The sequence below is a fragment of the Colletes latitarsis genome, chromosome 11, assembly GCF_051014445.1.
Source record: "Colletes latitarsis isolate SP2378_abdomen chromosome 11, iyColLati1, whole genome shotgun sequence".
NCBI classification, from domain to species: domain Eukaryota; kingdom Metazoa; phylum Arthropoda; class Insecta; order Hymenoptera; family Colletidae; genus Colletes; species Colletes latitarsis.
The window spans coordinates 5879650-5901861 of record NC_135144.1 but is presented as its reverse complement, the minus strand read 5'-3'; the positions used below and the strand labels follow the sequence as shown (position 1 = coordinate 5901861).

The following is a 22212-nucleotide window of genomic DNA, read 5'->3' as shown; positions in this document are numbered from 1 at the left end:
CAGCATAAGTGACACTATAAAATTTCTCAAAGAAACAAACATGTATAACCAAATACAGCGCACAAGCACACATCCGCCGCCAATGACCTCGCAGTCTACGCGGCGTAAAAACACCCATGAAGAAGAAGAAGAAGAAGAAAACTATAAATCAATAAAAGTACGATTAAAACCAGAACAGTTTTACGAACAAGACGCGATTTAGTTTGAAAATGTCAGGTCAGAGTGTTTATTACTTCAAATAGGGATGCCTACCGTGATACAATATGAGTTGTCGAGAAAAATGATACACCCACAATTCTGTCGTTTCGAATACGAAGGAAACTGTGAATGGGAACAATGGGGGCCTCATCCCCATGAATTGTTCTCCCTTTAAGGTATAAAGGGTCACCGGAAAACTTCCAATAAGGTAACGCGAGGGTTATTCCCTTACGGTATACTGGTATTAGCCGAATATGTCAATCGATGACGCAGCGTTTTATAACTGAACATAGAAAGCAAGTGAGTATTGTATAACTGACACAGTTATTTCATTATGATATTAGATAATTGTAATTAATATTACCTATTATTACAGTCACTCAAATACATAACGAAAACTAATGAGACCGCTACTGCAGATTACAATTCCATTATTATACAGGGTGTTCGGCCACCCTGGGAAAAATTTTAATGGAAAACTCTAGTAGCCAAAATAAGACGAAAATCAAGAATACTAATTTGTTAATTGAGGCTTCATTAAAAAGTTATTAAAAAATTAAATTAAAAAATTTCAAATCATTCTGAAAATTTCTCATTAGAAATATTTAGTGTTTCATTGTGTAATATGATAATGATTGAATATAATAACGTGTAGATTCGAGTTACAGTTTATGTTATCATAGCATTTATTTCGTTTATTGTCCTTGTTGTAAAGTATCTGTTTATGAAAGACCTTAATACGATACGTTATAATTAGAGTGATTATAAACAATGCATTTCAAAGCAAAAATCAGTCTTTGCTAGAGCTTCAGCGAGTACGGTTGTTATATTTAAGATTTCTATACGAGTGATTTTTTATATCTTTAAAAACAGCAGTGGCATATTCTTCGAATATTTTTATTAGTTTTGTAAAGGAATGTAATCTCAGGTTGACGTGAAGATTTGCATCATATGATATAAATCTCTCAAGAAACTAGCTCCAAAGAATTATTTCCACTCCAGTGGCCGGTGATATTGCAAATCTTGTTATTGGATTGAAAGAAACTGTACTGGAAATGGATGGGTTGTCTGCAGAAATTAACGTTGTAGAGTAATTTAAAGGAAAGTGTTATTATTACGAACAAAGTGCTTCCAAGGGGACTAATACTTTGGTCTGTTAGTTATTAAAATTATTAAATTGACATTGACTCAAATACATTCACGTCATTCGAACACATGAAAGTATTTTGTGCACGTGTTACTGGACTAAATAAAAAATGGACTGGATTCTATTTGTGGGTTGTCGGTTGTTCTTGTGTAACAACAATTCAATGGTTCTTTGGATATGTGCTAATCTACGATAAACATACCTAATAATTTCCTAAATGATTGTTTTACTGATGGTTCATCCTCGGACGAAGAAAACGTTGAAGTACATAAATTACATGATTTTTACAGATGACGATACTCCAAAGTTTACGTGTATTTCTTATAACGTTCCCATCGTCTTCTGTATAAAAAGTGATATATTTCGAACTCCATGAAACCTGTAGAAATATATATAAATTTAAACAATTTCTACAATTGTTCTTTGTAACGAAAGCAGTAATTTGTCGAATACAAACTAGTTTAACGCAAACTGCTAACAATAGAATCGTATAAGATAAATATTTTATAGTAAATTAAATGGTAACAGTATCATTGAATCTATTGTGTACCATTTCCCGAACCTTAAAAGTTAATGTTTTTTATAGTTTTATATTACTTCGTCATGCACGAAACAATTACCGCTCATAAAATACTTGCTTTTAAAGGCCGTATTTCAAAGATAATTTTAAATTTCACGGGCGAGTTCGAGGTGCTTTCCATTTAATTTTTATGCATTGATACATCTAAAACTGCAACTGCAGCCTTTTTCTAAACGGAACTTTATAAATTAATGAGCTACATAAATGGGCAGGTTATTTACACAAAGCGTTGCAAATTTTACTTAATTTATGTAATGTACTAGCTAAGAGGAATTTTTAAATATACAAAGACAAAGTAAAATGAAAACACATTATGAATCAATTGCCATTAAAGTGCATAATAATTTAAAAAAATAAAAACTATACAGGGTGTTCGGCCACGCCTGGGAAAAATTGTAATGGGAGATTCTAGAGGTCAAAATAAGATGAAAATCCAGAATATCAATTTCTTGACTGAGGCTTCGTTGAAAAGTTACTAAAAAATTAAATTAAAAAATTTCAAATCATTCTGAAAAAATTATTTTTGTTTGCGAGGGTCAATTACAAGTATTTTTGGTGTATAGAAATACCCTTGAAATCCTGCGCCTATTCGAGAAAAAAATTCATTATCGAAAATATAATTTCTGACCAGAAATGCTTCTTCGAAATGTACATACTTAAAACATCATAACTTCTGAACGAATTGGAAGATTACAAAATTTCAAAATGCAAACAACGCGTATTTTAGTGAAGAATATGTAGAAATTCCAAAAATATTCGAAAAGCTGGTCGTTAACCCCGTAAAGTGAGAAAACCCCCATAAAAATGGTCCAATTTTCAAACGGTCATAATTCCTACGATAGTGAATATATTTCAGTGAAACTTTTTTCTGAAGTAGAGCTCATGGGTGCTTACAGAAAAGTATTAAACAACTTTTCTGTAGGGCGTCAAACAAAATTATTAAAAATGAAAAACAAATTTTTAAGAAAAATCAAGATGGATTAGGTACCTAAATTTTTCGGCGAAAAAAATGTTTGAAATCGTTCTGGAAAAAATTATTTTCAGTTGCGGGGGTCAATTACAATAATTTTTGGTAAATAGACCTACCCCCGAAATCCTACCCATTTTCTAGGAAAAAATTCAGTACGTGCGAAATTTGAAATGTTAATAACTTTTTAACGAAGCCTCTTATTTTTCGTCTTATTTTGGCATCTAGAATCTCCCATTAAAATTTTTCCCTGGGGTGGCCGAACATCCTGTATAAAAATTATGAGACCTAGATAACAGATTATATGATTATAAATATAATAAAACTTTCGCTTTCATAAATAACATATATTAATTTTTATGTTTATTCGTTGCGAAAGCAACGTTAAATGTCTCAACGAATCCTATTGATTTTGTACAAGATTCGGGTGTAATTTAAGTACTTCAGACCCTTTATCCGATAGCCATAATTTAATTAAATTACTTAAAGAATGCTTTTAGTATTTAACACCAGAAAATATGATGGGACAAATGTTTACTTTTCTTGAAAATGAAGCCTTGCGTGAGCAAATTTTATTTTATATTTTTAAGTTACTTTTGTATGAGGAATCGTCTCATTTTGCATATAGAAAGTACAACAGCAATCATGAAATAATCGAAAAATGAGTGACTTTTTATACAAAAATAAGTCGAAAATATCGAATGAAATTTTTGTTTGTATAGCCTTCTTTTACCAAGAAAAACAACTCTCAAAATCTATAATACGTGATGCACATGATTCTAAGTAAATTATAAACCTATTAATGTTGAAAAAATCTATACATGTTAAAATCAGGTAATAATTGGAGAAGTAGAAAAATATTCTTTTTTCATATTTCATTAACATTACTCACAATTATTCTCGTACGGTTGAAATGTTAAATCAATCTATGCACCATTACAGCGGAACACGTAACGACAAATCATAAAGAAAAATTGATTTCGGTAATGAATTAATTCCTTCATTAAACACATATTTCTCGTTCGACGTCCACGTTCCAAAATATTTTAAATCATGCATCTATTATACTTATCGTAACTGTTAAACGCAGTTCCTGAGTTAGTATTATCACCTTTAAAGTGTGAATTTTAAGGAATTTCTTCGCGATATCTACCACCGGAAGCCAATAAAACGCGAATTGTTCGAAACGTGCCAGGGGTTAATACGAGCATACCTATACGTCGTGTGTGTATACAAGGTTCGATAAGAAAAAAAGAACAAACTCGTTATTCATCGACGTATCAATCGAGTTTATAAAATACGTGCAAGTTTCTTTAAAAGGCAACGTGGTAAAGAAACGAATATCATGACTACGAGACGTACCCAAAAATATTTTCTACGTTTGAGTACGTTTACCACTTTTATGGTCCTTCGTTTTTCATATAAACTACTTTATTGCATTCTCCTTCATCTAATATGAATATATTAGGTTGATCAAAAAGTTCGTGCGGTTTTTAGCTTATCAATAAAGAACGATATTTTAAATAAAAGGTGTTGTATTGTCAATTTTGTTTTACAATCTTTTCCCATCTTTTAGGTAATTTTAGAATCCGGCGTTTGTAAAACTCCTCGTCTTTCTTCGCAAAGAAGTGGTTCAGGTGCTGCTTGATATCCTCCTCAGAATTAAATTTCTTTCCACTTAAGGAATTCTGTAATGAACGAAACATATGGAAATCTGTCGGAGCAATATCTGGCGAATATGGAGGATGTGGTAAAACATCCCAGCCCAGCTCCTCTAACTTTTGCCGAGTCTACAAAGACGTATGCGATCGGGCATTATCATGGTGGAAGACCACTCCTTTGCGATTTACCAGTTCTGGCCGTTTCTCACGAATCGCGTTGGATAATTTGTCAAGCTGGCTGCAGTATACGTCCGAATTGATGGTTGTATTGCTTGCAAGCAGCTCATAGAATAGCACACCCTTATAATCCCACCACATCGAAAGCATGATGTTTTTTGGATGAAGTCCTGCTTTTGAAATGGTGTGTGGTGGTTCGTCACTCATTCTCCATGACCTTTTGCGCTTAATATTGTTATAGACAATCCACTTTTCGTCCCCTGTAACCATTCGCTTAAGAAATGGGTCGCTTTCTTCACGTTTCATAAGCGAACTACGCACAGAAATTCGAGCAACGAGATTTGCTTCGCTCAATTCGTGCGGGACCCAAACGTCCAGTCGGCTGATGTATCCAAGTCGGTGCAAATGATTTTCTACGCTCGACTTTGATATTTTAAGAATATCTGCAATATCTCGCGTTGTATAACGTGGATTAGCATCGGTTAAACGTTTTATTTGATCGCCGTCAATCTCCTGCGGTCGGCCAGAGCGTGGTGTGTCGTTAAGGGAAAAATCTCCATTCCGAAATCTCGCAAACCACTTTTGACATGCACGTTCCTTTATGACACTTTCCCCGTACACGTTGCATATTTTTCTGCACTTTTCAGCTGCGTTTCTTCCTTTTTTAAAGTAAAAAAGCATTATGTGTCGGAAATGCTCCTTTTGCATGTTCATCTTTAATACTATATAAAATTTGCAAATCAGAATAATTGTTCGAAAGCTATGGTTAAAATGCAAGGTTAACTGCTAGCTGTTAAGCCACCTTTTGTTTTAAAGGCTTGGACTGAAGTAAGTTGACAAAAACCGCACGAACATTTTGGCCAACCTAATAAATGTACGTCCAATTCACTGTACTATTCCCGATACAATGAAGAAGACATCGAATGACATTTGCAGACATCTTGTATAGGCTCCGTGTAAACACAAGGAATTCGATGGAAGACATACAAGGGAGCGTAGATATCTTATGAAAAAAGTTTCTTCTACAATTTTGCAGTCCATATCATCGACATGTAACGCGGACGAAATACTTGCACGATACAGAAATTCATTTTCCTCTCAAACGAAGAGTTTTGGTTCATGTCGATTAATCACGATGAATTATTAACGTTTATGTTACGACTAATTAGGAATCAGAAATTACTTCTGTAATTTTACATTTGCATTTTAAAAATTGCAGTTGAGCGAATAATTTGACTATTTTATTCTATTTGTAAATTTTTTATGAAATCACTTTGATGGAAGTTTTCGATGTTGTCGATTAAAAAAATAAAGAAACACGCGTGACCGTATATAAAAAAATCACTTTCTATAGATTTCTTAAAGAACTGATTGTATTGTTTGAAAATATAATTGTACACTTATAGTTTGCGATAGTTGCTTGAAAACACTCATTTTCCTGCCAAAACGAAAATGTGCTTCGTCAATTGGTTTCTTAGAAATCTAAGTAGCTGTACCAAATACATAATTAATAACTGGATCTAGCCATAACAAAGCTTTTGCTATTTCTGATTAAGGTTTTTAATCAATTGTTTATGGTTATCTTTAAGATTAGTAAAATAGGACAGTCTAAATTGAAGACAACAAAATATCAAGTACATAGCGTGACTCTGTGTTGTTTAGATAAGTTGAAACAAAATTGTATAAATTCTACTGTAATATTATTCAGTTTCCTTTCAGGTACTGTATATTCACTACGTTCAATTTGCATCTGTAAAGTGCTGAATATGGAATATTTATGACTTGTTCTAATATATTCTCTTTAGTATGTAACATATTGCACAGTGTAGTGTATTTTATCACAAGTTAAAATATTATTAAATGTTTTGCACCTTTTATAGTTTTATTTTTCCGTAAACATATTACATTTTACTATTTCGCTTTAAGTATGTTTCAATACTCTTCGATTTATTTAAATAACATTTTTTAACTCGGTAGTTCTTCGCTATATAATTTACATTTTTCTATATTTGTAGTTTTAAAGATATCTACAAACGGTCGATCGAAAACACTAAACAATGTTAAAATAGCTTGTTGCAATTACATTCAATGTTATTAAATTATATAAGATAGTTTATTTCATCATAATAGAATTCAAAATATTTAATGTTTTCCTACATTTTTTATTTATTACTTTCATAATAGATCTTTCAAACAATTTTAAAGATACTACAACTTTTAAACTATTAAACTCTCTTTTAGATGGATTAATAATACTTTTCTTCTTTTCTGACTGCTTCGTGTTTAAAGTCTCCAAAATAAATTTCGCTAAACAAAATGAAGTTGATTTACGCCACGTTCATTCTCATATGCTTCATGCGCATAACAGAGCAGCCAAGATCTATGATTTACATGTATAATCTCTTGATTCCTGATCGATGATGAGATCTCTGGCATAGATGACTACATTGTATTAATTAGCACTAATTATACGAATTAATCCGGATGTGTGCATCCGTAATGCGTGGCATTCCGTATACGCGATCTGTAATGCAACGATAATTGTTGTGATAAATACAGTCCTATCTTCCCCCAATTTATAATCGCCATTGACGTTTGAAGTGACCACGGAGGCCTTTCTCGGTCCCTTCTCTAAATCGTCCCTGGATACTCATTAGCGTGACTTTTCGGCAGCTAGAGATTAACCTCGCTAATTAATTTACAGTGATTTTGCACTTTGCCTCTGTACGCTCATCCAATTATTCGTGGAGGAACGCTTCAAACAACAATCCTCAACCTTTGTTAGCGTACCTATCAGCCTACAAGCGGGCATTAAAGTATCAAAATGAAACATTTCGCCCGTTGCTATAATCCTGAAATGTGACAAACACGGATTGTTCGTGATCACGAGTAAAAATTGCGTCGCTAATCGCTACATTTCCACGCTGGTAAAACTGCTTTGTTTTTTATAAGTTCCATCGCACTAGGTGTCTCGTCATTAGCAGAACTTCGATTCAATTATTTTTTTTTTTACATTCAATGACGCGAAAACATGTTTAAGGAAATTTATTCAAATAATTTCACTAATATTTTCTTCAGCTTTGATACAAGCAAAAACAATTCTTTTTTATAAAATTAAAGCTAAATTCAAAACGTTCGACGTTAATGCTAATCTTCTGTAACCTCGTAAAAAGAAATTATGCTACAGAAACTGTATAATGCGAAAAATAAGTACATTGAGAACTAAACGTTATAGTACAAGAGAAGGGGGGAAAATAAAACAAGAAAGCTTTTAGTGCAAAAAAAAGTGAAAGTAGAGAGAGAAGCTTTAAACCAAATAATTTATTGTAAATTATTGTTAAGCCAAAAATTGGTTTTTTACCATGAGAGAATAGAGTTTGCGATTGGATAATTTCTTTTTACAAAAATTTTCTACCGATTCGATTCACTTTCTTTTCAGTTGTATTGAAAGCTAAGCGTATAAATATCAATGTTACGTTTAAGCACATTAAATATCCATAATTAATTATAATAAACATAGTAAATAATGTTACGAATTTTCGTATTATGTATTAGAAATTATTCTGCATACATCTATTGTTTGTTCCTTCAACTAGACACTTCTCAACTTGCAATATCAACAAATTTCAATTACTACTGAAATATCAAGGTATAAATTATTTTCTCAGATTCCTGAGTGACGAGAGTTTACGGAATTCTATTCCTCACGTTGATTGGTAAGATAACACTGGTCAACCTCCTGTAATACGATATTAACCCAGAAAAAGCTGTTCTCCCTGAAAGTATATTCCTTTGTCCTTTAATTATGTTCATATAACGAATAAACATTAAATACCAAGAGTTCTTTCACCATTGTTTCAATTCAAACCTCGGACATTTCGATATCTGTAAATTTAATCACTTTTCTTTTAAGCACTTAATTTGTAACATATTTAGGTAATCATATTCGAAGTGTTACTTTTAGATAGTTACAACTGTAAAATTATTGTTATTATTCGTTGCACAATTATGAAAAACATAGAATAGAGTGAGAAATCTTCGCCTTAAAGGTTAATAGTCGAAGCTGTTGCAATAAATAACACTAAAGTGCAATTATAACTCAATTTCCATTATAAACACATTCTTTTAAGATTATGTAAACGGAAACATTGCCACAATTACGTAACAGTAATAATATTATCGACAAAAAAGAATTCAATCAAATGTTCTCTTTTATTTTATTTTAACACGCACAGTTTTTATTTATAACGAGAATATATAATACATTTTCTCGTATTTAACACTATATATAGAAGCATTATTTCTATATCTATTTCAATACAATATTAGATTTCTATAGTCATACCCTCATCTACTTCGTCTGCCACGTGTCCCCTCATTTGGATGCATGGCCCAATTATCTGCGGGCAATAATTATGATTACGTCACAGTTGAAACATAACCACATAAAATTATAATAATCTTAATAAACTTCCAAATATAATTTTATATTGCTATTTATTTGAAACAAAGGTTTCAAAGCAGTCGGTTCACTGTGTGATCAAATTAAAATTTATCTCCGAAAGTACGTGGGCAGAATAGAAAATATTGATCTAACTGCATACATCTTCTCTTTATACTTAAAGATACTATTCCGAGCGAATAACAAGTATCGCATAAATGAAGTAAGTTATTTATAAAGCATCAATATTCGCGTTGTTCGACGAATTCTCGCGAAACAAATTGACGAATCCCTTTTATACAGGGCATTGTACATTTTTATAATTGGCTCGATAACTTGTTAATTAAGCGCCGAATTGTTCACTCAGACGTGAAAGAAATACGGCGAATGCTTCTCGCATTCAGACGCGCAAGACATTAAATTAAGAAGTAAGCACGAGGTGATAAATCAACAGGGAAATAAACGATACGAACGTCGTCTTCGTTTCTGACTTTTATGTAGGCTGAAAAACGTAATATTAAATCTGACATTAATAAATTACACATAACGTGCTGTCTATCACAATTGTTCGTAATTAGTTATAACTATACTCTTTTATAAGTACATTTAACAAAATATTGCATTTCAATATTACAATCACATGATTATACAGGGTGTTCGGCTACACTTGGGAAAAATTTTAATGGGGGATTCTAGAGGCCAAAATAAGACGGAAATCAAGAATACCAATTTATTGATGGAGACTTCGTTAAAAAGTTATTAACAATTATATTCAAAAATTTCAGATCGTTTCGAAAAATTATTTTCGGTTGCAGGGGTCAATTACAATCATTTTTGGTCATTAAACATACACTCGAAATCCTAATCACTTTCGAAAATAAAATTCGAGCAGGTGTGAAGTTTTTCGATAAAATTAAAAAATTTCAGATCGTTTTGGAAAAATTGTTTTCAGTTGCGAGGATCAATTACAATCATTTTTGGCGAATACACATACCCCCAAAATCTTACGCATTTTCGAGAAAAAAATTCAGTACGGGCGGAATTTTAAACGTTAACAACTTTTTAGCGAAGCCTCCATCAACAAATTGGTATTCTTGATTTTCGTTCTATTTTGGCTTCTAGAATCGCTCAATAAAATTTTTCCCAGGGGTGGCCGAACACCCTGTGTATACTGCTTTCACTATGTCCCACTAAAATTTAATGCATTATTACAAGGTGGGTGCAAAATCGAAATAAATTAATATTATCGAATACACTTTGCTAAAAAAATTTGAAATCGATTTATTAATATATGCAATAATCCTTGTCGATGTTCCTATCTTTACTCGACTGTAAATATTTTTAATGGTGCGTTTCCTCGCTCGAATATTCAACGCTATTAGAGATAAAAACTCTGATATTTCAAATATTGTTACGACGTTATGATAATTTTAAACAATCGATGAAAATTTATTCTACGCTTGTATACGTGAAGTGATCAACGCTGTAGGTTCGCGATCGAAATTAAGTAAATTCAATGCATCTTTTTAAATACAAATTCTCGCAATAATTTTTCAAGGATGCTTTATTTCAAACCATTTTTAAACACGCGAAACAAATAACAGCATTTAAGCAACGAAATGATACTGCATGGTAGAACTACACATTTTCGTACCTCTCTCGAGAATGCCTGTGAATTCCAGTTACATAATAAGCATACTGACAACAGTACAACAATTTAACCACGTGATTATATAAACGTCATCAAGTCTGCGCCTGACAGATTATGTCTTGTGGACGACATCCCCTATCGTCGCATCGGCGGATCATAAAAACGACCCTATCGTTCACTAAACAATAGCAATATAGAATATCGAAGCCAGAAAGGAACATAGAGAGACAAAATTTGCAATATCAGGAATATTTAAACAAGTAATTTTGTCACACGTGTTACTCAAACGAGTAATAGAAGATTGGATTTGGTTGGGCTTAAAACAGTAATTATTTGTACCTTAACCATTTGCACAGTTGTGCGATGAAAAAGATAGATAAAATAAATAAATAAAATGAAAATGGAACACGTATGGTACATTAAAAGAAGCAATGTAATTCGAACAAATCCATACTTTAAAAAGTACAAGCCCTTTGTATAATACAGACGCTTCAAAACAGAATTGAACAAATATTACGAAGCCACGAAGAATGAATAAGATTTTTAGATTAATTCGTAATTTAAATTTAACCTGAAACTTCGATCGTTTGGATTTCAGTTTGAAAAATTCGTTAATGGATTTTAATTAAAAAATGAATTCGTAAATTAAATTTATATCTGTTGTTTGTGAATAAATTTATCCGACTATGGTTCGAAAATAGTTTGTCGATACTGGTGAGGTAAATTATGAGAAAATATAATTTTCTTTTCATCGTTTTTCTCGTGACGCTTTAAGAAAGACCAAAGTGCTTAAAATTCTACTGTTACAAATTTAAGCTTCAAGTCGTTTAAATACTTTCGTTATCTATTTTAAATGTCAATTTTAATATATTCGAGGAAGCAGATTCAAATCATTTATCTTTAATAATATTGTAAAACTTTAAACGGGGATACATTCTGCACAATGTCTTTTCAATCTCTTGACAAGAGTATACATATAAACTGCTTTAAGATTGTAACGACAATAAATCTAACCACACATTGTTGTAGGATTATAATTGTATTGAATTGTATGAGCTCGAAGGGAAATATTCAATTTATTCTATTTACGGTAGAATTATACTTGTGCAAGCACACGAGAGTGTCAGGTGGCAATGAAGGATCCTTAGAATCTTTTCATTTAAAACGCCACCTCGTCCGCTATGAACATCTGTATCCTCGAGTTTCTAAACCTATTATGGTATTCACGAGCCACCAGTTACTTTGTGAGGAGCTTTCCATTGTTAATTCACTACCGGAGGAATATTAGACATTACTGATACATTTGTTATTAATAAGTCCTAAACAAAGTAAAATATGCATATACACGATACATCGATGCGTTCAAAGAGCATATTGAGCGTGCTACTGCCACTTAATAAACAAAGATATATCTAAAAAAATTAAAATACGTTTGAAGGTAAGGGTTCTAAACTCTTTAGATTCAGCTGTATGACTAGTAATACTTTAATTCTGCAACTATGTACAAAAAAAAATGTTATTAATTTGATAATTATATCTCAATAAAAATGTAAGGTAATAAAAAACAGATTAGAGCGCTGTATGGCCCCCTATATACCATGTAACTTTTGTTTGAAACATTTTTTCGTACAACGAATACTTATCGAGTTATTTGAGGTCATCATGTTAGGAGACTCACCCTGTATACAGGGTGTCACCCCTGGGAAAAATTTTAATAGGGGATTCTAAAGGTCAAAATAAGACGAAAATCAAGAATACTAATTTGTTGATGGAGGCTTCGTTAAAAAGTTATCAACGTTTAAAGTTCCGCCCGTACTGAATTTTTTTCTAAAAAGTGGGTAGAATTTCGAGGGTAGGTCTATTCACCAAAAATTATTGTAATTGACCCCCGCAACTGAAAATAATTTTTCCAAAACGATCTGAAATTTTTTAATTTTGTCAAAAAACTTCACACCTTCTCGAATTTTTCTTTCGAAAATGGGCAGGATTTCGATTGTATATCTAATGATAAAAAATGATTGTAATTGACTCCTGTAACTAAATATAATTTTTTTAGTATGATTTGAAATTTTTTAATTTCGTCTAAAAATGTCAGTACCTACTCGAATGTTTTCCTCGAAAATGCGTAGGATTTCGTGGATATATCTATTCACCAAAAATGATTGAAATTGACCTCCGCTAACAAAATAATTTTTTTAGAACGATTTGAAAATCTCTTTTTTCGTTGAAAAATTTAGGCACGTACCCCCTTGTCGGTTTTTCTTAAAAATTCGTTTTTCATTTTTAATAAATTTGGTTGACACTATATAGAAAAATTGTATAATACTTCTTTATAGGTTCCCATGAGCTCTACTTCAGCAAAAAGTTTCATTGAAATATATTCACTACTATAGGAGTTATGAACGTTTTCAAATTGGAACATTTTTATGGGTTTTTCTCATTTTGCGGGATTGATGAACAACTTTTCGAATATTTTTGGAATTTCTACATACTCTGCGCCAAAATACGCGTTGTTTGCCTTTTGAAACATTAAAATCCTCCGATCCGTTCAGGAGTTATGATGTTTTAAAGATTTGCATGGGGGGAACCATTTTAGGTCTCAGATTATATTTGCGGTAATGAATTTTTTTTTCGAAACTGCGTATAGATTTCGAGGGTATGTCTAATGACCAAAAATGATTGTAATTGACCCACGCAACCGAACATAATTTTTCCAGAATGATTACAAATTTTTTAATTTAATGTTTCAATAACTTTTTAATGAAGCCTCAATCGAAAAATTGATATTCTTGATTTTCGTCTTATTTTGGCCTCTAGAATCTCCCATTAAAATTTTTCCCTGGAGTGGCCGAACACCCTGTATAGTATCATCATTTTAACATAAAGGAATTCGTTGCATATGAAAAGATTAGTTTCCATTTGATTAAAAACAAATTTTTAATCATTAAACTTAGCATTATAATTAGAATGATTAGAGAAAAAATTATAATCACAACACCGGAATACGTTCGATTTAATTAGTCTTTCGATTGAAAGTGTACATTGCTGGAAGCCGGTTTGGTTTTAGACGTACACACGCGGCGAGTCTGTGCAAGGAATGTTACGAAATCTTTAATGAAAGATGAAATTCCTTCACGTAATACCTACGCAAAAACGTAATAATGTCTAGCATACACACATAATATAGTGTAACGTAATCAACAAAAGCGATCAAGTTGTTACGCGTGCAAGTTATACATATACATACTTATGTGGTGTAACGCGTTCAATCGTAAAGCGCTATTCGGTTATTATAAAATCATCGTAACTTCTGCACATGAACGCTTCGTTGGCTTGTGGTTCACGTTAACGCAGTTACGTAATAAATTCTCCCGTTGAACTTCGCCACGTTATACTTACGAATGGTTTCTTCTAGCTTTTAAATTTCAATCTTATAACAGCGAGGGTCATCTTAAGGGGTTACGCCACAATGAACGTTTTAAAATCATATCAACCTTTCTAATTGAAGAAACTGAAGAATTTCGTGATTGTCCCGTAGTGTACAACTATTAAGAAATATGTACGTATTTTTCTTTTTTTTTTTTAATACAAAGTGGCGGTACTGGATTCGCTGCACCTTCTTCAAGTAACCCTTTTTAATTTGGAACCGAAAACTAAAATTTTTTCGATGCTACTTAAAATTTGCTACCCAAGTACATAAGATTTTTTAAAAATATTGATTTTTGTAGAAATGGTACATATTTGAAAATGATCGGCGATTTTTGACAAAAACTTGCGTATGCAAATATTTGTAACAGAAACAGTTTTTAACATATCGCAAAACCCCCACGTACTTGACTAAATAATCCAATAAAACAAATTTTATGTAAATTTGAAGTAAATCGGATTAAAATCTTTGAAGCTATCGGCGTTAACAGTTTGAAAAATGTCATTTTAAGAAAAACAAGTCTAACGCGAGATTACAATCGTCTTAAACTCATGATAAAGTAGAAATCTTACGTCCAGATGGGATATTATTTTCAGAATTATATCAATTCAGTAAATAAAAAGGAATTCGATTTTTTTAAATTTTTATCATGATGATAACCCCTTAAGGAATCTTCCTTCTTCGGCAATTCGAAAAATGCATCATACTTGAAATTTTGTTTAAAGAAAGTGTATCTTCTTTAAATTTTACTCATGGTTTTAAAACTTGTATAACTAAATAATCGATGTGTAGTAGTGTCTGTATTTTAACTCGCAAACGCGATACAAAACACTCACGCCCCTTAAAGAATACTCTAAAATCACCAATGGAAGATTGAATTGCAATTTGTATGAAATTTTTGAAATATCGAACCTATTTTCATGAAAAAGAATGAAAATTGACAAAGTGAAAAAAAAAATTTCAGTTTCATGATCTCTTTTCGACATTCCTAAAGCGGAAAAATATCTCATTGTGTTAAATTTTCCAATTTTAATTTGATTCAATATTCTCTAAACGAATTTGTAAGTCGATTAGTTGAATTATTTTTAGGATATCGTGCACACAAGTTTGATAAACATGAAATTGAAAGAAACATTTAAAATAAGGACCGAAAATATCAAATATATCGTTGGTGTAAAATTTTATATAAAAAAAATTATTAATAAAGAAACAATTGTTCATTAGTTAAGTTGAGGAAAATCAAAAAGTATGACTGAAAAATATCGATTTCTATATTTTTTGATTATGCAGTAACTATCATTATTTATGACCGAAACTTTTTTTTATAATTCTTTTTACAACTGTCATCGACGACGAAAAAATTTTTCGTTGTTTTTTTTGTTTTTATTATGCTATGTAACCCAATAAACGATTATGAGCAATGCATTAATGTACATAAATGTAGGGGTACATGAATGCAATAATTAACTCAAAAAGATAGTTCAGTCCACAATACAAAAGGAAATAAATATAACAGAATGGCTAAAGTAATTATGTATATAGTTCATATTGAAAAAGTTAAAAATGAATAGCAATGGTGTTACGAGTGGATTATATGTATAAAAAAGAATCCATCGAGTGAAATGATTTGTTTTATTATTACCAATAATAAAATTTTTGGTTAAAATGGCTGACAACCAACGTCAATAACGTAAACCTACTCATAATAGCGAATGTAGAGTAAAATGAATAACATTATTGCAACTTGTACGAGCAACTGGAATTTTTCCACATCGATAATGATTATCGGCAACGAAAAAAAACTTCAGTCTCTTATAATTATTATTTGCAACTATAATATTTTAGTCCAACAAATAATTGCTATCCTATTAGGATTTTTGTATTTTTTTACTTATGACAGTCGGAGTTCCTCGTTTAAAATCAAATCGGGTTTCGATACTTGGCTCATTCGTATTGTACCTTTGTCAATTTTACAACTTTTCCTAAATCCGGTGATTTAAAATCTAAAATGAGAAGTTCTTTTAAATAGGTATTAAGTATCGCGATAATTACTGTGATATTCATACTAAGAACCTCTATTATACAAAATATTAAATTTATTAAATAATTGTATCTCGAAAAGGCTCGATTTGCTTATTTTGCAATTTAACTAATGATCCAATACAATCTAAAACATCTCATTTTTAAAATAATTCTAATACTTAAAACCAGCAATTTTCAAATTTCGCTTGTTGTCGGGGTATAAAAGTTTCTGTGTGGAAAAGGAGCTACTTTTATCAGTTTTTATTTGTAGTCGCTACTGTTATTGCGTTAAAGTGTGAATCCTTTCGACAATATATGATAAAATTTTCGTTGGAATTTTTTTTGTTACAAAAATTAGTTTTATGCTTAATTCGAGTATCGTGGAAGACGAACAGAGCGAACTTTAATCGTGGCTTTCAGCGCAGATCGCGTAGTTATTGTATCAAACGACACAAGAATCTTCAGCTAGAACAACTGGTTCATATTTACGAGCCGGCAATGTCAAGGCGATCAGCTTATTTCCTTATCAATGCGCTGTTACGTAATGAACTCGAGGTGCGGTGCACCGGTAACGCGACTCACTTTCAGTGTCCCCTATGTGTTTGACCTGCGACGCAAAACTTGTAGGAGCGAGCACTGGCAAGGCCGTTTCAAATATTTGCGAGCTTCCTTCGCGACGATCGCGCTTCGTTTTTCTTTGAAAACGTTTCTGCACGTGCGCTTTTCGATTCCCCTCCGCGACTGCTTGATCGATGACTGTTACACTGGAATACATTATTTCATAATAAATGATTGTTCCTCCTTGTCATTCAACGATCTGTTCTTCCAATCAGACCTATACACTTTTCAAATTACGTTGCTTGGAATGCTATATCAAATAACAGCTTATCTTCTAACTACAGTTACGTCATCTCGAAGTAACTCGAAGACATCGAAATCAATAGCCATACAAATATTCGTACGAATATTTTAATTCACATTTTTAACTTTTACATTTATGTATATTATGTGTATTAAGATGCACTTTCATATACAGAGTGTTCGACCAACCCTGCAAAAAAATTTAATGGGAGATTTTGGAGGCCAAGATAAGACGAAAATTAAAGATACTAATTTGTTGACTGAGGCTTCGTTAAAAAACACTTCCGGTCCCACAGTATATTTTCGATAAAGAATTTTTTTCTCGAAACTAGGTAGGATTTCGGGGGTATGACTTATCACCAAAAATGATTATAATTGGTCCCAGCAACTAAAAATAATTTTTTTTAAAACGATTTGAAATTTTTGTAATTTTGTCGAAAAATTTCACATTAACCCAAATTTTTTTCTCGAAAGTGGGTAGGATTTCGGGGGTATGTCTATTCATCAAAAATGATTGTGATTGACCCCCACAACCAAAAATAATTTTTTCAGAACGATTTGAAATTTTTTTTTTCGCCGAAAAATTTAGGCACCTACCCTCTGTCGATTTCTCTTAAACATTCGTTTTTCATTTCTAATAAACTTGGTTGGCGCTGTACAGAAAAGTTGTGTAATACTTTTTTGTAGGTATGCATGAGGTCTACTTTCGCACTAAATTTCAATGAGATCCATTGACTATTGTAGGTATTATGGTCGTTTGAATATTGGTCCATTTTTATGAAGTTTGTCTCACTTTACGGTGTCAAGGAACAACTTTTTCAATATTGTTAGAATTTCTACATATTCTCCATTAAAATATGCGTTGTTTGCATTTTGAAAAATTAAAATCCTTCAATCCGTTCAGGAGTTATGACATTTTAAAAATTCGCATGAAATTTCAAGGGAGCATTTCTTGGCATCACAATAGATTTTCAGTAAAGAATTTTTTTCTCGAAAGTGCGTAGGAATTTGGGGTATGTCTCTCAGCAACTAAAAATAATTTTTTTAAAACGATTTGAAATTTTTTCATTTTGTCGAAAACTTTCACACCTTCTCGAACTTTTTCTAGGAAATGAGTAGGATTTCGGGGGTATGTCTATTCACCAAAAATAATTGTAATTGACCCCAGCAGCCAAAAATATTTTTTTTAGAACGATTTGAAATTTTTTTTTTCACCGAAAAATTTAGGCACCTACCCTTGTCGATTTTTCTTAAAAAATCGTTTTTAATTTTTAATAATTTTGTTTGCCACCCTACAGAAAAAATGTCTAATACTTTTTTGTAGGGGCCCATGGACTCTGCTTTAGAAAAAAATTTCAATGAGATAGCTTTACTATTGTAGGAGTTATGGCCGTTTAAAAATTGGACTACTATTATGAGGTTTTCCACATTGTATGGGATTAAGGAGCAACTTTTCCAATATTTTTAGGATTTCTACATATTCTCTACTAAAAAACGCGTTGATTGTTTTTTTAAACATTAAAATCCTTCAATCCGTTCAGAAGTTACAACGTTTTAAAGATATGCATGAAATTTCAGGGAAGCATTTCTGGCCTCACATTAGATTTTCGGTAAACAATTTTTTTCTTGAAAGTGCGTAGGAGTTCGGGGTATGTTTATTCACCAAAAATGCTTGTAATTGACCCTTGTAACTATATATAATTTTTTTAGTATGATTTGAAATTTTTTAATTTCATCTAAAAATTTCAGTACCTACTCGAATTTTTTTCTCGAAAGTGGGTAGGATTTAAGGATATGTGAATCCACCAAAAATGATTGTAATTGAGCCCCGCAACCAAAAATAATTTTTTCAGAATGATTTAAAATTTTTTAATTTCATTTTGTTAACTTTTGATATATTCTTGATGTATTCTTGATTTCCGTCTTATTTTGGCCTCTAAAATCTCCCATTAAAATTTTTCCCAGGGGTGGCCGAATATCCTGTATAGATGAAAAACCAAATGCATTCCAGAATCCTGTTGAGTACTGCTATTCTGTTAAAAATGAACCAAGATGCCATATTTGTGGTGACGTGACAATAATTAAATGCGCATGATGTAAGAAATCTTTATGTTGCAAACATTTTTTCAACGAGTATCACTGTTATCGAAACTACATAGAGTAATTGCTATAGACACTGTATGTATTTATAATTTATAAATCGCTCCATCTTTACCACGATGTCATAGGTGGGTAATAAAAACAATTAATCTTTTCATTGCTGTTAAGAAACTTGTTACTATTATTGTTACTTGTTACTTGTTACTGTATAATTTAGTGCAAGCCTACAGTGCTTTATTAAAATCAAAGTTAGAACGGCTACTAGCATAGTAGATGTACGCGCAAGATGTAAATCATCAAAATCTGCAAAACTGTAAGAGGTAATTTTAAAATGTTACATACCAATGGATTTGCAATAAAATCCTCGTCATTTTTTGTCATTATGAAAATTTCAATAAAACGTAAAATTAAGTTAATAAATTTTTTTTGTTATAAACAAATTGTATTTTGTTAAATTTTTTAACACCATGTTATTGTACATAAGAAACCATTAACCTCGCCCATTAACAATTTTTTCGTATGTCTTTCCGTTTTCGAGATAGCCGTTTCGATCCAAAACTTTAAGGGGTGGTTTCGTGTACGTGTCGATTATATTTGGCTGTTTTATAAGTGTACGAAATTTCATCAAAATCGAAGTCGGACCGTTCGCAAACGGTCCTTGTAAGTCGATAGTAAACCGTAATAAGACGTAACAGTACAGAAGAAACAGTTAAACCTAAAAATTAGGTTTAAATACAATACAATAATGAACAACTGAAATTAAGAGATTTGTAAAGAATGAAAAAGGACAACTATTTTTTGGTTGATGTGTAAACAAAATAAAGAAGGTAACGTTCAATTTTTTTTAATTTAATTTTTTAATAACTTTTTAATGAAGCCTCAGTCAAGAAATTGATATTCATGATTTTGGTTTTATTTTGACCTCTAGAATCTCCCATTAAAATTTTTCTCAGGGGTGGCCGAACACTCTGTATATGTATACAAAAATCCCGGCGTGTAAAGGTTGTTTAATCTTCGTTTTCTAGCGCTTTGGACGGATATCGGTCAGGGATGCGAAGTCACAAGAAATTAGAGGCAACGTACAAGACACTGTCGGCTATGTGCACTGCATCGTAGGGAAAGTGGGCTCGATAGCGAATGCAACATGCGTTCCGACGTGACTCGGCCAATCTTTTAGGAATTTGATTTGATATGCCAGTGCGCGAGATTCGAGTAATTATCAACCGTAAAATGATGTTACGGTAACCAATTGGACCCGCGTCGTGCAATCACTGCTTGGTATTATGTATCCTTACGAGAGAAATGCTATTTGCATTTGAAATGCTTTGACCTTTTCGGATCTATGCACTGCGGCAGTTTCTGGTTAGCTGGATTTGCCGTCGGCGATCCTGACTAGGTTATGCCGCCGTTGACGATACGCGTGACGGGCGAAATTATTTTAGAATTCTGGCGGTAGAGGCAAGATTTTACGGACAAGACGAACTTTAACATTTTGGCCGCCACGCGAATTATTAAAAAAAATCCACCCGGTCGTGCATGAGGTTTCTCGTACTCCAACAATGAAACAAAACTTGATGCACACGTGTAAAAATATCGAGTTCTTTGAGGACCTGTTATCGCTTCTCGTTGTAGACAACAATCACGAATGTACATTATCATCCATAAGTCACCAGACATTTTGCTCGTCTCTCTTAGAAAATGCAAATTAAGATATAGATACAATTTTCATTTAGTTACTATTTTACCACACTGCGGAACATAACTATAGAACCATTGATATTTTTAAGATTTTTATAATTTACAAGAAACATTCAAAAAAAGTAATTATATAACATAAATTTTACCTGAACAAACTTTATTCTTTCACTTTTTAATTAAAGGTTTAGCTTCGTGTCTACACTTAGGTTATTAGTAGACTGCGAACCTTTGTGCAAATTCATATTTTTGTTAATAGAATTAATGAAATGGGAGCTTTGTAGAGGGCTTCGACCTCTAAATATAATAATTCATATCTTATTTTAAGTATTTCTTATATTTTTGCATCTAAATTCATTCAATAGTTTTTCAGAATTCAAATTTTCTATAAATGCATAAACATCCGCAGTCTAGTTATTAGCAACTGTTAATAAACGACATTTAAATCGAATCGTTATTTCTTTGAATAAAACTATTTTTGACATTTTCTGTATTACAAAATTATTTAAGAAATAGGGTTGCCTGATTTCGAGTACTTTCATATTTTTTTCAAAAGATCAATGCCTTCGAAGAGGGATATTGCCACAGTAGGAAGTTTTCTTTTCTCTTCTTCAACGTTTCTTTTGATATCTAGATAGTAATAAATAATAATTCGCAAATATTTCTCTATGTATAAATTTTATAACTTATATTCTTTTTTATAAAAAGAAAGACACGTGAACAATATTACAGAAAGGTTGGGATGGTATTAATGAAAAAAATACTAAAAAATAATTGTTGATAGAATTCTACCATTAATTTGAACGATCATTTTCAAACGAGACCAATACATTCATTAAATGAAAATTTTGAATTGCACGCTACACTAGGTACAATATGAGTTATCGAAATGATCAGAGGCAGTCAGCCAAAATCAGAACGAACTACCTAAGAAACAGTAAAATATTTTTAAGTATACATGGTGTTCGGCCATCTCTGAGAACAATTTTAATGGGAGATTCTAGAAGCCAAAATAAGACGAAAATCAAGAATACTAATTTGTTGATGGAGGCTCCGTTAAAAAGTTATTAACAATTAAATTAAAAAATTTCAAATCATTCTGGAAAAATTATGTTCGGTTACGTGGATCAATTACAATCATTTTTGGCTATTAGACATACCCCCGAAATCGTGCCCATTTTTGAAAAAAAAATTCGAGAAGGTGTGAAATTATTCGACAAAATTAAAAAATTTCAGATCGTTTTGGAAAAATTATTTTCAGTTGCAGGGCTCAATAACAATAATT

The 22212-nt window shown here is 31.8% G+C and overlaps 1 protein-coding gene across 3 annotated transcripts in view; it reads right to left on the bottom strand.

Moving 5' to 3' along the window:
• The window catches only part of Cyc (basic helix-loop-helix ARNT-like protein cyc), a 129980-nt gene that overhangs the window by 85215 nt on the left and 22553 nt on the right, over positions 1-22212 (bottom strand). Inside the window, exon 2 of one of the 3 annotated variants that reach the window (XM_076777669.1) lies at positions 9076-9130. The exons of the other annotated variants lie outside the window; for them this stretch is intronic. The gene's annotated coding sequence lies outside the window, so the exon portion shown is untranslated. The remainder of the gene's footprint in view (positions 1-9075; positions 9131-22212) is intronic. 3 annotated transcript variants of the gene reach the window in all.